Consider the following 15,248-nt stretch of genomic DNA (forward strand, 5'->3'; position numbering starts at 1 on the left):
TTTGATGTTTTAGGGTTTCAGGATTGTTGTATTCTCTGTTTGGCTTAGTTTTTCGGATCTTTGTTGTGGAGGGACGGCGTGGTGCTTCTGCCTAAAGCACCATTTTGCCGGAACTCTCCTCCTATTACTCATATTTTCAATTGATTTTTTTTTTGTAGATTTGTTTTTTACGCATGGCCCACCAAAATATGTTGGAAAAGTACTAGTGAAGCCTCAAGTGCGTTTTTTGGCTTATTTTTGTACCTGTGTATCCTTTGTTTCAACTATCCTCTGAACACCTGAATGTGCCATTTCAGAGTTAAGATGCAGTTGGTGGGGAGGGTCAATGAAGGGTGGAGGAAAAAAGAGTGAGGGGAGGCTGAACTAAAATGTCACCTGTGGGGCCCTCCTCCTGTTGAGAGGGTTCCTAGATTCTGAAAGCCTTACAGATGATCTAACCCAAATAACAAGGAATCTGCTAGACAGAAGATGCCTTGCCCTTTAGTAACCTACCGTCCATGGCTCCCATTCAAAGTTGCATTCTCAAGCTTAGTTATATTACTTGGGGTAGCCTAGATTCCAATAACAAATTGACCCCAAAACGTAAAAAGGCTCAAACACAACAGAGGATCATTTCTGTCTTGAATAACAGTTTATGGTAGGTGGCAAGTAAATGTTTGTTAAATGAATGAATGAATGCGAGTTATAAGACATACACATAGCCATAGTACCATGGAGCTGCTGGGTGGGTTTGAACCGTCAACCTTTTGGTTAGCAGCCAAGAAGAATGATTAAGATAACAGATGTAAAGCACATAGCATAGGGTGGAGCACATAGCATACCCTCACCAACTAGTGGAGGTATGGCATGGATGAATGAGTGGCTATCTAGACAGTTTCTTGTGTCTGGTTACTCTCTCATTAATATATGTGTTGGTCTCATCTCCTTATTACAGTTGTAAGCTCCTTGAAGAAGGAACTCTGCCTTCTACATTTTTTCCCCATAGCTAAGGTGACTTGGTTTCCAGATTTCCAGGGAATCTGTTCTATCCTCTTTCAAAGACCACGGTCAGGACCACACATTGGCTTCCTGGTTTAGGCAGTATGGCCAGCAGAATAGTGAAGAAGTTAAGACAATTCACTCTGGAGTCGAACAGACATGATTCTGCCACATACTCACCATGTGGTTTTAGGCAGATTATTTAACCCGATTGGGCCTCAATTTCCTAATCTGTGTGTGTAACTATGGTGAAATGAGTTTCTTTATGTGTCCTTTTGCCTTGGTTCTTTGGAAAAACTGATGGAAAGATTTTTCCCCTAAGCTCTGAGGAGTTACTTTTGCCCTTCTTTTCTACCCCAGAGGGTTTGTTACTTTTGTACAGTTTGATTGAGGTTTCCTGGGGAAACTGTAAACAATTTGTGGTTTGATACTTTTTGTCTGGCCCTGGGCTATAGCCTACCCTGTGATTTGTATGTACCTTGCAGGGACTAGAACCCTGGTGGCATAGTGGTTAAGACCTATGGCTGCTAACCAAAAGGCTGGCAATTAGAATCTACCAGCCGCTCCTTGGAAACCCTATGGGGCAGTTCTACTCTCTCCTATAGGGTCGCTATGAGTCAGAATTGACTGGATGGCAACAGGTTGCAGGGATAGACTATGCAAATGGAATGGCTGTAGCCTACTATGCACATGAAGTGTCTGTGGCCTTCCAAGAAGGGATTGGCCAGTTTGTGGCCCTGGTGGGAGGGCCATGCCTTGAAATTGTTGAGGAGTTTGCTTATCTATTCAGGCAACCCCACAGAGGTCGGTAGACAAAAGCAGAAGGAAGAAAGAAGAGAGGTGAGGCAAGGAACCTCCTAAAAGAGCTATAACACAGGTCAAGGGCTGTAACACTGAAGACACAGAAGGGGCCCTGCAGCACAGTCAGTGGCAGTAGGCCCAGAAGGGGCCCTGCAGCAGTTGATGGTGATGGCAGAAACCTGCTGCCAGGAGTGCAGCCAAAGAGAGCTGAAGAAAACTGCTACACTGGCTACGAGCTGGGTCAGTTCACAGCGTGGAGGTGGAAGCAGAGAAGCCTGTCCTGAGGGGGCCAAGAAGCCTGTCCTCAGGGGGCTGAGAGGAGGCCTGTCGGCAGGAGGCTGAGAGGAGGCCTGCACAGCTAAGAGGGGGCATGCATGGCAGAGATAAGGGCCTGCTTGCTTGCATGCATGGCTAAGAGAAGCTGAGAGAGCTGTCTTGCACTAAAGAAGGGAGGGATGTGCTCTCCACTTCGGGAGAGCCTTCCAGACTTTGCCTGTATGCTTCCTGATCCTGATCCTGAGCAGTAGCCTGTTACTTCCTTAATAAACCACTTAACTGTAAGTATGGTCTGGGAGTTCTGTGTGACCATTCCAATGAATTATCGAACCCGGAAGAGAAGTAGTGCTGTGGGAGGGACAGCTGGTGTCAGAACTGGTAAAAAGATTGGAGAGTGGAGGTATGTCTGACCTTCACCTCACGGGAATCAGCTTTGTGCTGATCTTGAGTCTTATTATCCTCCCTAAAGTTAGACAGGTTCTGATGCTACTGCTGTTACTACTACTGTTTCACAGTGACTAGTGAAAATTTCTACCTCATAAGGGCTGGAGAAGATTAAAAAGGATTGTGTGTGTAAAAGATGTGGCAGAGTCTGGCAGATAGTAAGTACTGACAAATGTTAACTAATAGCATCGTCATCATTACCATCACCTAAACGCAAGAAAACCTAGACCTAATGATGAGCATATAGTTCTTATTCCTTCATTTGGACAATTACTTAATGAGTGCAGACTATACCAGGAACTGTAATAGGCACTTTACAGTGAATTAGCGCATTCCCAACATCATGTTGCTCACACAATAACAGAGGAGACAGGCACGTAAACACTGTGGTAAGTTAAATGATAGGGGTGGTGACATGGGAAGAGAACAGAGGAGAATAAATATATTTTCTGAATGAATTGAATGGGTATAAATCTGCTCACTGGAAAGGACTAACCCACCATTTCCATTTCCTCCCAGATCATAAAAGTGAATTTTACCCAGGGCTGGGGAAAACCGTCTACCCTGGCTGTCTGACTCTTAGCAGAGGCTGCGTGGCAGAGCTAGCGGGGCAAAAGCCCAAAACCAAACCCATTGTCATCAAGTCAGTTCTAACTCACAGTGACCCTACAGGACACAGTAGAACTGCCCCATAGGGTTTCCAAGACTGTAATCTTTACAGAAGCAGACTGCCACATCTTTCTCTCATGGAGTGGCTGGTGGGTTTAAACTGCTGACCTTTCAGTTAGCAGCTGAGCACTTAACCACTGTGCCATCAGGGCTCCTTCTGTCAGAGTAAGTGGAAGGGACATGTGACATCACGACATAGGAGGAGATGTTCTGGAGCAGGCAGAACCCTGTGGTTGCCCTTAGAGTCTCTATATTGGCAGTGGCTGCTGTGCCTGGGGCTGGGGCAGGCCCTCATTCTTCATTCATGTATTCATTCAACTATCTCTGACCTTTCTCTGGGTCGCTCTCTCATTAGCGTGAGTGACTGGGTTCGCACATAATCATGTGTATGTCTTGCATGTACCATGTTCACAAACACTCAAAATCTTCTGTCAACTATTTACTTTTTTAAAAAGATTTGTATATGTTCTATGTTTACATATTATGATGCTGTAAACAGACTTTCATGTGTAGAGACGGGAGCATGTGATTCAAGTCATAAAACTTAGATTTTCATCACAGCTCTGCCTTGGATGTCACTTCAAATTTCTGGGACATGCTTCTCTCATCTGTAAAATGGAGGTGATATCACTGTCCCTACCTCCCTCTCAGAAAGATTTAAGTATTAAAAGTAGAACACAAACTCCAAAATAAAGAGAATGTATGCATTTAAGTCAATGCTATCATTTTTATTGCTAAAAGGAATACCTGTTAGATTAGTCATGGTTTCTTTTCCTAGAAAGATTAGAAAGATCAGTGAAAAATCAGTGGAGAAAAGGTTCTTGATATGCCAGCTGCTTTTCAGTATGCATGTTTACACACTAAAAACATCTCAAACAAGCTGAGATGCTCTAAAATGTTCAAGGGGGATGCACCTAGAGTATTCAAAGTCCAGTGATCAGTTTCCCAGTCAATTATAGACATTGCATAGAATCAAAAACCAAACCCATTGCCATCGAGTAGATGCCAACTCATAGTGACCCTATAGGACAGAGTAGAACTGCCTCACAGGGTTTCCAAGGCTGTAAATATTTACAGAAGCAGACTGCAACATCTTTCTCCTGTGGAGCGGCTGGTGGATTCGAACCTCCAGCCTTTTGGTTAGTAGCTGAGTGCTTAACCACTGCGCCACCACTGCATACAGGCTGCCTCATTTTTAGCACTTTATTACAAATGATAAATGGGAGCATCCATTAAAGAGATACTAATTGCGATGTCTTAACAAAGCAGAAGATATCAGGCCTCTGTTATGTAAGGAGGAGAAAAAGTGGATAGTGACGCTCATCTTCGAAGAAATTTGTAGGGAGGGATAAGAGAGGAAGAAGGGGATGGAGCAACAATATTAAGGGAACAAACATCAATGAACAAGAAGCCAGGGCAAGAAATAGATCCCAAGTCCAGTTCCCTAGCTCTATCCAGGGAAATGGACTTAAATGCCATCACGTAAAGCACTACATGGAACTGTATTAAAATTCAGGTGTTACCAGAGCAGAAAACCGCTCTAACTCTATCAACCTTGAGATATTCTTTTTTAAGCTTTTTTTATACTAAATTGTATGTGTAGACACTGTTGAATTGGTGTATGTTTTGCTGTGTATGTTCTCAACAACAACAAAAGAAATAAAATTCAGAAAAGAAAAAATATCTATAGTTGTAAACTCAGATGCTTGGTGCTTTTCTGCATTGTCTTTGGTTGTTCAGGGAAGTTTTCTCTTGTGATTGCTCCTTGATTCTGGAGCACAAGTCTGAATGAGATTGAAATGGTTTATGTAACTTCTGAGACTTTGTGGAGCTGTTGGAATCCTCTGTTGTCATTATTCCACAGGAAGCAGATTTGAAAGACTGTAGCAAATGGGTGTTTGTTTTTCTTGGGTATTCCAGGAAACACTGAGGAGGGCTTTAGAAAACAAAACTCTAAACTGTGGCAGCTGGTGTTATTCCAGAGAAGAAATTAGGGTTTAATAAGGATGGTAACACTAGAACCAGATGTGTATCTCCTCCTTGCGTTGCGGAGTTGCTGGAAGGATGCCAGGGTATTGCATGAACTCATTTTAGATTCTCTAAGAAACATGGTATTGGATCTCAAGAGGCTCTTTAAGGGCAGGTGAGGTTTGCTAGCCACAAAGCTCTTCAACAGAAGTGAAAAACCCATGTAAATGTTGATTCTCTCTCTCCCCAGAGCTCCCTAGGGCAAAGGCTGGAGAGACAGCAAAGGCTTTAACAGCATTTAACCTGGCAACTGCGCAGCCATAGGTGGTGTGATTTCTTATGACAAGACATTAAAACTATCATTTGGGCTAAGGATTGTTGATCTGAATACCGTCCTGCTTAAATGAAGTGAATGATAGTAGGAGGCTGTGTTTGGTAAGATGGTAAGTGAAAATAAAAGTAAGCAATAGAATACTATATTTAATGTCACCTTTATTTAAAAATTGGCTAAACACTGCTTACCAAAAAACGTTGTGAGAAATGTCGACATTTTCATAGTGATTATCTATGGGTGAGGGAGCCCTGGCGGTGCAGTGCTTAAGTGCTTATCTGCTAACCAAGTGGTCAGTGGTTTCAACTCACCAGCCGCTCTGCAGGAGCAAGATGTGACAGTCTGCTTCGTAAAGATTACAGACTTGGAAACCCTATGGAGCAGTTCTCCTCTGCCCTATCGGGTTGCTATGATTCAGAATTAATTCAATGCAACAGGTTTGGGTTTTTTTTTTTCTGTGAGTTTTGCTTCTTTGCATCTTTTGGTATTTTATATGTTTTCTATGTTGTTGTTAGCTGCTATTGACTCAGCTTCCAGCTCATGGAGATACTATGCCCAATGGGATCAGATCATTGTGATATAGAGGGTTTTCACTGGCTGGTTTTCTGAAGGTGATTGCCTTTCTTTCTAGTCCATCTTAGTCTAGAAGCTCCCCTGAAACCTGTTCAGCATCATAGCAAGACGCAAACCTCCACCAATAGACGAGCGGTGGCTGTGCTTGAGGGGCATTGGCCAGGAATTGAACCTGGGTCTCCTGCACGGAAGGTGAGAATTCTGTACTGAGCTCATATTGCTTTTATAATGGAAAAAGTAGTAAACTTTATTAAATAATAGTAAATTAACATTAGCAAAGTAAAACATGAGCTTGTGTGGGATAGGCAGAGGACACTGGCTGGAGACGGGGCCCTGGAGATTAGTCCAGTCAAGCCACGAACTTGCAGAGTGAGGGTGTAAACAAGATCATTTTTTTATTTTCTGCCAATTTGGTAAATAAAAGACAGCATCTCAGCGTCGTTTAATTATTTCTTTGGATGCCAGTGTGGTTCTTTAGGAGAAAGCACTTCAGGCATGTGTTGTCCTAAGAATGCCTGATCACCTCAGCAAAATTCGGAATAATATCATTAAGTGGGACAACCTCAGAGTTCTCTGTACACACAAAAGTCACACACAAAAGCCTTGGTGAACTTAAAAACTGTGGATGAACTGCCAGGAAATAAATAAGGTTTGTGAAATCTTGCATTCCACTAGACAATCATTAGCCTTATTTAGGAAATTTTACCTCAGAGCAGTCCTGTGGGGGGCAGGGAAAGGGGAACGCTTTGGAGAAAAACTGACAACACAAAGGGTGGACGGTGGTCAATGCATATATTTGCCACACATAACTGATGTCGTGGGTACTTCCATGCCAGCCTTTATTGTTTCTCCACTTGACCAGGGCCAAACATCTGCCATTCAGTGGGCACCCGGTAGCCAAGAGTGCCCATGTTTTAGAAACAGGGTCAGCTACTGATGACGAGTTAGAACTTGATTAGAAAGTGACAAGTGAAAAGGAGAGGGACCAAGCCGCATAGAGTTATTTCTGTGGCTTTCACTTCCTGTGCAGACCTATTGAGAGTCCTCCCACGAAGCAGAAAGAATCCTTCCGTCCTTCAAAGTCACACTGATGGGTCATTCTGGGCATGCCCAGGGAATCCTGACCACATTTTTAGCCATGACTTGCTGACTTTCATGCCAAGGAGAGGAGTTACTGTTAATGATGTCTGTTAGGCTCTTCCTACATGAATGAACCACTGAGAAAGGCTTTGGAATTTCAGAATACTGTTATCATGATTGACAGCATCATCATCATCATCATCATCATCATCATCGCCATCATTATCTGCAGGTAAATTGACTATGCAATCTTCAAAGTATTTTGTTGCTATCCTTTGCTGAACTAATTTTCTGAACAAAATCTCCCTAGTCTGACTATAGGATTGAATGAGATTTCAGAACACAGTAAAGGAGGGTTGGCACGGGCTGAGTGGGAGAGTTAGTAGGGTAGGGGAAGTGAACACTAGGAATACATAAAATAATTAGAGACCAATCAAGGACAACCATTATTTACATAATATACATTCAAAGATATCAATATTTATTACATCAATAATTAGTTTTGAAATTAATTTTATTTTTTAAACTATCACACTGTGAAATTGACTTTTTTTGGTATACAGTGCTATGAGTTTTAACACACGTATGATTCGTATAACCACCCCCACAGTCAAGAACAATTCCATCTCCCCAGAAAAGTTCCTCATGCTGCCCCTTACAGTCATACCCTCCTCTCATCCCTAACCCCTGGCCACTGATAAGTTTGCCATCACTATCGTTTTGTCAAGTCCCCGGGTAACACAAACAGTTAAGCACTTGGCTACTAACCAAAAGGTTGGCAGTTTGAATCCACTCGGAAGAAAGCCCTGGTGATCTACTTCCAAAGATAACAGCCATTAAAAACTCTATGGAACACAGTTCTACTCTGAAACACATGGGGTCATCATGAGTCAGAATCACAACTGTTATTTATAGTGTTATAGTTTTTTTCTTTTAGACAATGCCATATAAATGAAATCATAAAGTACATAATCTTTTGTTGTAGTCAGTATAATGCCTTTGAGAATCACCCAAGTTGTTGCATTTGTTAATACTTTGCTCCTTTTCATTACTGAGTAGTATTCTGTTGCACACATATGCCACAGTTTATACATTCATCTGTTGAAGGACATCTGGATTGTTTTCAGTTTTTGATGATTGAAAATACAGCTGCTGTAAGTATTTTTGTACAAGTTTTTGTGTAAACACAGGTTTTCATTTCTCCAGGGTAAATACCCAGGAGTGGGATTGCTGGGTCATATGGTAAGTCTATATATAACTTTACAGGAAACTGCCAAAGTGACTGTACTATTTTGCATTCCCATTAGCTATGTATGACAGTTTCATTTGCTCTTCATCCTATCAGCACTTGGTATTGTATTTATTTTAGCCATTCTGTTAGCTGCACAGTGGTATTTCCTTGTGATTTCAATTTGCATTTCCTTAATGGTTAATGATGTTGAACATCTTTTCAGGTGCTCATTTGCCATCTTTATATTCTCCTTGGTGAATATCGTTCAGTTCTTTTGTCTGTTTTTTAATTGAGTTGTTTGTTTTCTTACTGTTGCGTTTTGAGAGTTCTTACATATTCTAGATATAAGTCCTTTGTTTAATATTTGATTTGCAAATATTATCTTCTAGTCTGTAGCTTATCTCTGCCTTCTCTTAACAGTATCTTTCACAGACAAAAGTTTTTAACTGTGATTAAGCCTAATGTATCAATTTTTTCTTTTATGGGTCATGCTTATGTGGTATAATCTCTAAGAGCTAACCCTAGGTTACAAATATTTTCTCCTCAAAGTTTTGTGGTTTTATTTTTAGATCTATGATCTATTTTAAGTTAAGTTTTGTATAAGTTGTGAAGTTAGGTCAAGGTCAAGGTTCATTTTTTGCCTATTTATGTCCAGTTTTTCCAGCACCATTTGTTGAAAAGACTATCCTTTCTTCATTGAATTGCTTCTGCACCTTCGTCAGAATAAACTGGCCATATACATGTGGGGCTATATCTGGACTCTCTATTCTGTTGCATTGACCTTTGTTTCTATATTCCTTTGTCAGTACCCCACTATCGTGATTACTGTAGCTTTATAAACCAAAAAAAACCAAACCCACTGCCGTCGAGTTGGTTTCGACTCATGGTTATCCTACAGGACAGAGTAGAACTGTCCCATAGGCTTTCCAAGGAGTGGCTGGTGGATTTGAACTGCTGACCTTTCGGTTAGCAGCTGAATGCTTAACCACTGCACCACCAGGGCTCTTTATATAGTAAGTCTTAAAGTTGACCAGCATGATTCCTTCAAGTTTATTCTTTGTCGAAATTTTAACAATTAGTTTTTAGTGAAATTTTGCTATAAATCCAACACAATGCCAAGCACTTTACATGAATTATTTCATTTAACCTTCATAATAACCCTTTGAAGATATGTGTAGTTCAGGTCTTCCAAGAAGCAGATGTCAAGGTGGAATTAGAAGTGCAATAGATTTATTGAGGGAAATACCTGTGAAGTTAAACAAGAGGGGGAGCAAAACTAAGCAGATTGTGATGCCCCGGTCTGACACCTGTGAAGTGGGTGGAAAGGAAGGAGGCTTGAGTAGGAGGAGACTCAGACTGCAGTGTAGATCTGAGAAAATCTCAGCCAGTGTGATGGGGAACCCCACAGCAAAGCTTGCCTGCTAGAGGAGTCCCATGCTGAGCTGGAATCACCAGGTTGTAGTGGCCCCACCATGCACAGTAGTTGGCCGGGAGCAGCCTGGGGAAAGTAGCCTTGGCGTGAATACAGCAGAGGACTTGAACTCCAGAGCTATCTCACTCTAATTATTGTTATTATTTCCCCAAATGTAAATTTCATCTCTTGGCTAAATTTAACTCTAACGTTACAAACATGTAAGATAATTTGAACCATCATTGCATCCTTCGAGTTGTGCAACCATTCTCACTCTCCTTTTTTGAGTTGTTCCTCCCTCCTTAACATAAACTCACTGCCCCCCAGGGTTCCTACCTAATCTTTCCAGTTTCTGTTGTCGATTTGACCCCATATAGATAGTTCTTGAAAGAACATAATGTTCAAGGCCCACATTTTTTACTGTTGTTGTTAGGTGCTGTTGTAGTGACCCTATATGACAGAGTAGCACTGCCCCTAGGGTTTTCTAGGCTGTAATTCTTTATGGGAGCAGACCACTAAGTCTTTTCTCTCTTGGAGCCGCTGGTAGGTTTGAACTGCTGATCTTTCAGTTAGAAGCCAAGCCCTTTAACCCTTGCACTACCAGGGCTATTGTTCAGTTTTAAGATGACTTCAGGGGATATTTTTGGTTTAAGGTTTAAAGATTATCTCAGGGCAGTAGTTTCAGGCGTTCATCCACCCTCCAAGGCTCCAGAAAGTCTGGAGTCTATGATATTTTAAAATTCTGTTCTGCATTTTCCCTCTTTTGATCAGGATTCTTCTATGGAATCTTTGATCAAAATGTTCAGTAACAGTAGCTGAGTACCACTCCGTTCTTCTAGTCTCATGGCAAAGGAGGCAGCTGTTCATGGAGGTGATTAGCCACACATTCCATATCCTTCTCCTATTCCTGACTGTCCTTCTTCCTCTGTTGCTCTAGGTAAATAGAGATCAATTTTTGTGCCTTGGATTTTAAGGGATGGATCTTTAAGCATTCTTCTTCTTCAGGGAAGGCTTTATGGAAGAGGTGATATCTGAGCTGAGGTGTAAAGAACAAGTAGGAGTTAACCAGGGTGGGTTAGGGGCAAAAGATGGAACCATCTTGGCAAAGAGAATATGAGCAAAGGCACGGAAGCAAGAGGCAGGAAGGTGAATCTGTTCAGCGTTCTGCCATTAAACCATAAACTGCAGGGTGGGGTGGGAGAAGGCAGAGCTGCAAGAAACAATACTGGAAAGGTAGGAAGGGAACAAATCTGTGAGAAAAAAATCTAATCTAGTTCACTCTGAGTATAAAACATTATGCTCTGGTGGGCTTCACTAAATATTGACTGTTTCTGCCCGACACAATTTTGTACAATATTAAAATCCCAATGCACAATTAGTCTATATTCACCAGCACCAACAAAGAAGGACAGTAAGGAATAGGAGAAGGATATGGAATGTGTGGCTAATTGCCTCCATGAACAACTGTCTCCTTTGCCATGAGACCAGAAGAACTGGATGCTGCCTGGCTACCAGTAGGGAACATTTTGATCAAAGATTCTATAGATGAATCCTGATCAAAAGGGAGAAAATATAGAAGAGAATTTCAAATTCTCATAGACTCCAAAGTCTCTGGAGCCATGGAGGCTGGGTGAACCCCTGACACTGTTGCCCTGAGATAGTCTTTAAACCTTAAACCAAAAATATCACCTGATGTCTTCTTAAAACCAAACAATAGTTTAGCTTAACTAGTAAAAAATATCAGCCTTGAGCATTATGCTCTTTTAAGAACTATCTATATTGGATCAAACTGACAACAGCAACTAGAAAGATTAGATGGGAACCTTAGGGAGCAGTGAGTTTGTGTTAATGGGGAAGAAACAACTCAGAAAGAGAGGGTGAGAATGGTTTCACAACTCAAAGAATGCAGTCAATGTCAATGTCACTGAATTGTACATGCAGAAACTGTTGGTGTATATTTTGCCACATATATTCTCAACAAAGCAATGACAAACTAAATAAAATTTAAAAATTTTTAAAATAAAAAATACACACACAAATCCCGATATATAAACTAAGATATAAACAATGTTTTTTTTAAAAGCAATTTTTACTCCGGAAATTTCCCTCATTACGCTTTTTTCTCCTCAATAAGAACCCATCTCCAAATATTTTTCTTCCTTTCTTGATGTAGAGTTATGTGTAAGTTTAGATTATTCTCAACTGTTTCACCCTAACGATTAGAGACAAGCTGTTTATATTTGTATTCTGCTATTTGTGTGTGTGTATGTATATGTTTATGCGTGTGTGTGAGTCTAATAACTAGTGCAAACTTCCAGATGTTAAATGAGTGGTAAGCCTTTGGCCTCTATGTCTGTTTTCCTCCAAAACAACTTCATGAAGGCAGGGACTGCGTCTTATTTAACTTGGTATGTCATTAAGGTATAATAAACAGATAATAAACTACATTGTATTTAAAACGTACAATTTAATAAGTTTTGACGTACGTATGTTGTTGTTCGTTGCCATCGAAGTGATTCCAACCCATGACAACTCATGTTACGAGTGGAACAGCATGCTCCATGGGGTTTCATTGGCTGTAATCTTTACGGAAGCAGATTGTCGTGCCTTTTTTTCTGCGGTACTGTTGGGTGAGTTGAACCACAAACCTTTAGGTTAGTAGTCAAGCACAAATTGTCTGTGCCACCTAGGGATGTTTGACATGCGTACGTACAGTCAGTCCACAGATTACAAATGAGTTCTGTTCCTAAGTCTGTCTTTAGGTCAAATTTGTACATAAGTCAGAACAGTTAGGCACAGTTCATATCTAATGTCAGTCAAATGTTTGTCTTCGTGTATGGTATACAGTATCTACACATAAAAGACATTAAAGAAACACTTCCAGATACACTAAAATCTATTTAATATAATAATACAGTAATAATAATAATAGTGTTTGATGGGCGTCACAAAGTAGAGCCCATTTATTATTATGAACGATTGTATGCACTTCAAATTTTTAATATAATAGACTTTGCAAGGGTTAGATTGTAACTGCAGGTTGTACGTAAGTCAGATGTTCGTAACCTAGGGACTGCCTGTACCTATAAAACTGTCACTGCAATCAAGATAGTGAACACATCCGTCATTCCAGAGGCTTTTTCCTCCTGTGTAATATCTTCTTTCCTCCTCTCACCAATTCCCCAAAGCAACCACTGATCTGCTTTCTATCACTATAGATTAGTTTGCATTTTATTGTGATTTACATAAACGAAATCATACAGTATGTCCTTTGTCTGGCTTTGTTCACTCAGCCTAATTATTTTGACGTTTATCCATGTTTGTGCATTTAGCAATGGTTTGTTCTTTTCTACTGCTTTAGAGTATTCCGGGAACCCTGGTAGTGCAGTGGTTAAAGCGATCGCCTGCTAACTGAAAGGCTGGCGATTCAGAACCACCAGCAGCTCCACTGGAGAAAGATGTGGCAGTCTGCTTCCATAGAGATTTCCAGCCTTGGAAACCCTATGGGGTCACTATAAGTTGGAATCCACTTGACGGTGGTGGGTTTGGTTTGGGTTGGTAGAATATTCCACTGGATATAACACAATTTCTCTATTCACCTGTTGATAAACATTTGGGTTATTTCCAGTTTTTACCTATAACAAATAAAGCTTCTATAAACATTTGTGGGAATCAACTCTACGGCAACTTACAGGAACAACCAACATCTGGGGGCTGTTCTCAGTTTTGGGCTATTATCAATAAATCTGCTATAAACATTTGTATAAACATACGCTTTTCTTTCCCTTGGGTAAAATGGCTGAATCAAATGGTAGGTGAATGCTAAACTTTTTAAAGAAACAACCAAACTGGTTTTCAAAGTGGTTGTAACATTTTACTTTCCCACAATCAGTATGAGAGTTCAGTTCCTCCACATCCTTGCCAACACTTAATATGATCAATTTTTCTCATTTTAACTATTCTAATAGGTGTGAAGTGGTGTCTCATTGTGGTTTTAATTTGCATTTCCCTAATGCCTAATGATGTTGGCATCTTTTCATGTGCTTATTTGTCATCTATATATCTTCTTTGGTGAAGTGTCTGTTCAAATTTTTTGCCCCGTTGGGTTATTTTATTATTATTGAGTTCTTTTTTTTTTTGGCTTTAACAAAGAGAAATTTATTTCTTCATAGTCAAGTAGGCCAAAAGTCCAAATTCAGGGTGTCAGCTCCAGGGAAAGGCTTTCTCTCTCATGAATGTTCCCCACGACTAGCAGCTTCTCCGCACAGGGACCCCAGGTCCAAAGGACGCGCTCTGCTCCTGGCACTGCTTTCTTGATGGTCTCAGGTCCCCTATTATTGAGTTTTGATATATATAATCGAATAAATCATATAATATATATCATGTATATGTGTGTGTCTATAAAGGAGCCTTGATTGTGCAACGAGATACATATATATCCTTTAGGAGCCCTGGTGTGGCAGCGGTTAAGTGCTAGTCTGTGAACTGACATGTCGGTGGTTCAAACCCAGCAGCCGCTCCATGGGAGAAAGATACGGCAGTCTACTTCAGTAAAGATTTACAGCCTTGGAAACTGTATGGTTGCCATGAGTCAGAATTGACTTGATGACGATGGATATATATATATATCCTTTATCAAATATATTCTTGCAAATATTTTCTCAGTCTGTGGCTTATCTTTTCATTATTTTAAGTGACTTTTGAAAAGAAAAACATTTAATTTTGATGAAATACATTCATCATTTATCATTTCAGAATCATGCATTTACTGATACTAGATAATAATTCTTAGCATTTATATAGTGCTACAGTTTACAAAATGCCTTCCCATACATTACTGATCCTTATAGACTTCAGTCAAGTATCAAGATATTACTCCCCTTAAAGAATTCAGACTTACTGGATCTATTGAGGCTGGAGGAGTCCTCAAGACTATGGCCCTGAATTACTCTTCAAACCTTGAATTGAAACTATCCTCGGAAGACACCTTTAAACTAAGTAACATCTTAGCCCAAAGAGTAAAGATTGTCACCCTTGAGCACTGCATTTCTTTAAAAAAAAAAAAAAAAAAATCTACATAGGACCAAAGGGTCAACAACTATTTCAAAGCATAGATGAGAAGGTTGGGAGGCAGGGAGATGGACTAAATGGAAGTGACCCAACTAGAACAGAAATAACCAGAAGGTTGGCACAATGTGAAGAACGTAACCAATGTCATTATGTTTAGAAAACTGTGGAATGGGAGTGGGTTTTGCTATGTATATGTTCACTAAAACTAAAATAAAATTTTAAAAGAAGGTATTATTCCCTCTTTGAAGATGAGGAATTAAAATGTGGCTAGCACAAGATAAGGAGCCCTGGTGCTGCAGTGGGTAAAGCGATCAGTCGTTAACCAAAAGGTCAGCAGTTTGAAACCACCAGCAGCTCCTCAGGAGAAAGATGGGGCAGTCTGCTTCCGTAAAGATTTGGAGCCCTGATGGTGCAGG

The 15,248-nt window shown here is 40.5% G+C and overlaps 1 long non-coding RNA gene across 4 annotated transcripts in view; it reads left to right on the forward strand.

The window, feature by feature from the left end:
- Positions 1-2,290: 2,290 nt before the first annotated feature.
- LOC111819474 (uncharacterized) overlaps positions 2,291-15,248 on the forward strand; it is a 108,257-nt gene continuing 95,299 nt past the window's right edge. For 3 of the 4 annotated variants that reach the window (XR_002823081.1, XR_002823083.1, XR_002823080.1), the window contains exons 1-3: positions 5,308-5,579; positions 6,099-6,232; positions 7,071-7,352. This is a non-coding gene — a long non-coding RNA (uncharacterized LOC111819474). Of the gene's footprint in view, positions 2,337-5,307; positions 5,580-6,098; positions 6,233-7,070; positions 7,353-15,248 lie in introns of those variants that run through there. The other variant, XR_002823082.1, reaches the window with a different exon arrangement.

This window comes from Trichechus manatus, unplaced genomic scaffold (assembly GCF_000243295.1).
Source record: "Trichechus manatus latirostris isolate Lorelei unplaced genomic scaffold, TriManLat1.0 scaffold00009, whole genome shotgun sequence".
Lineage (NCBI taxonomy): Eukaryota > Metazoa > Chordata > Mammalia > Sirenia > Trichechidae > Trichechus > Trichechus manatus.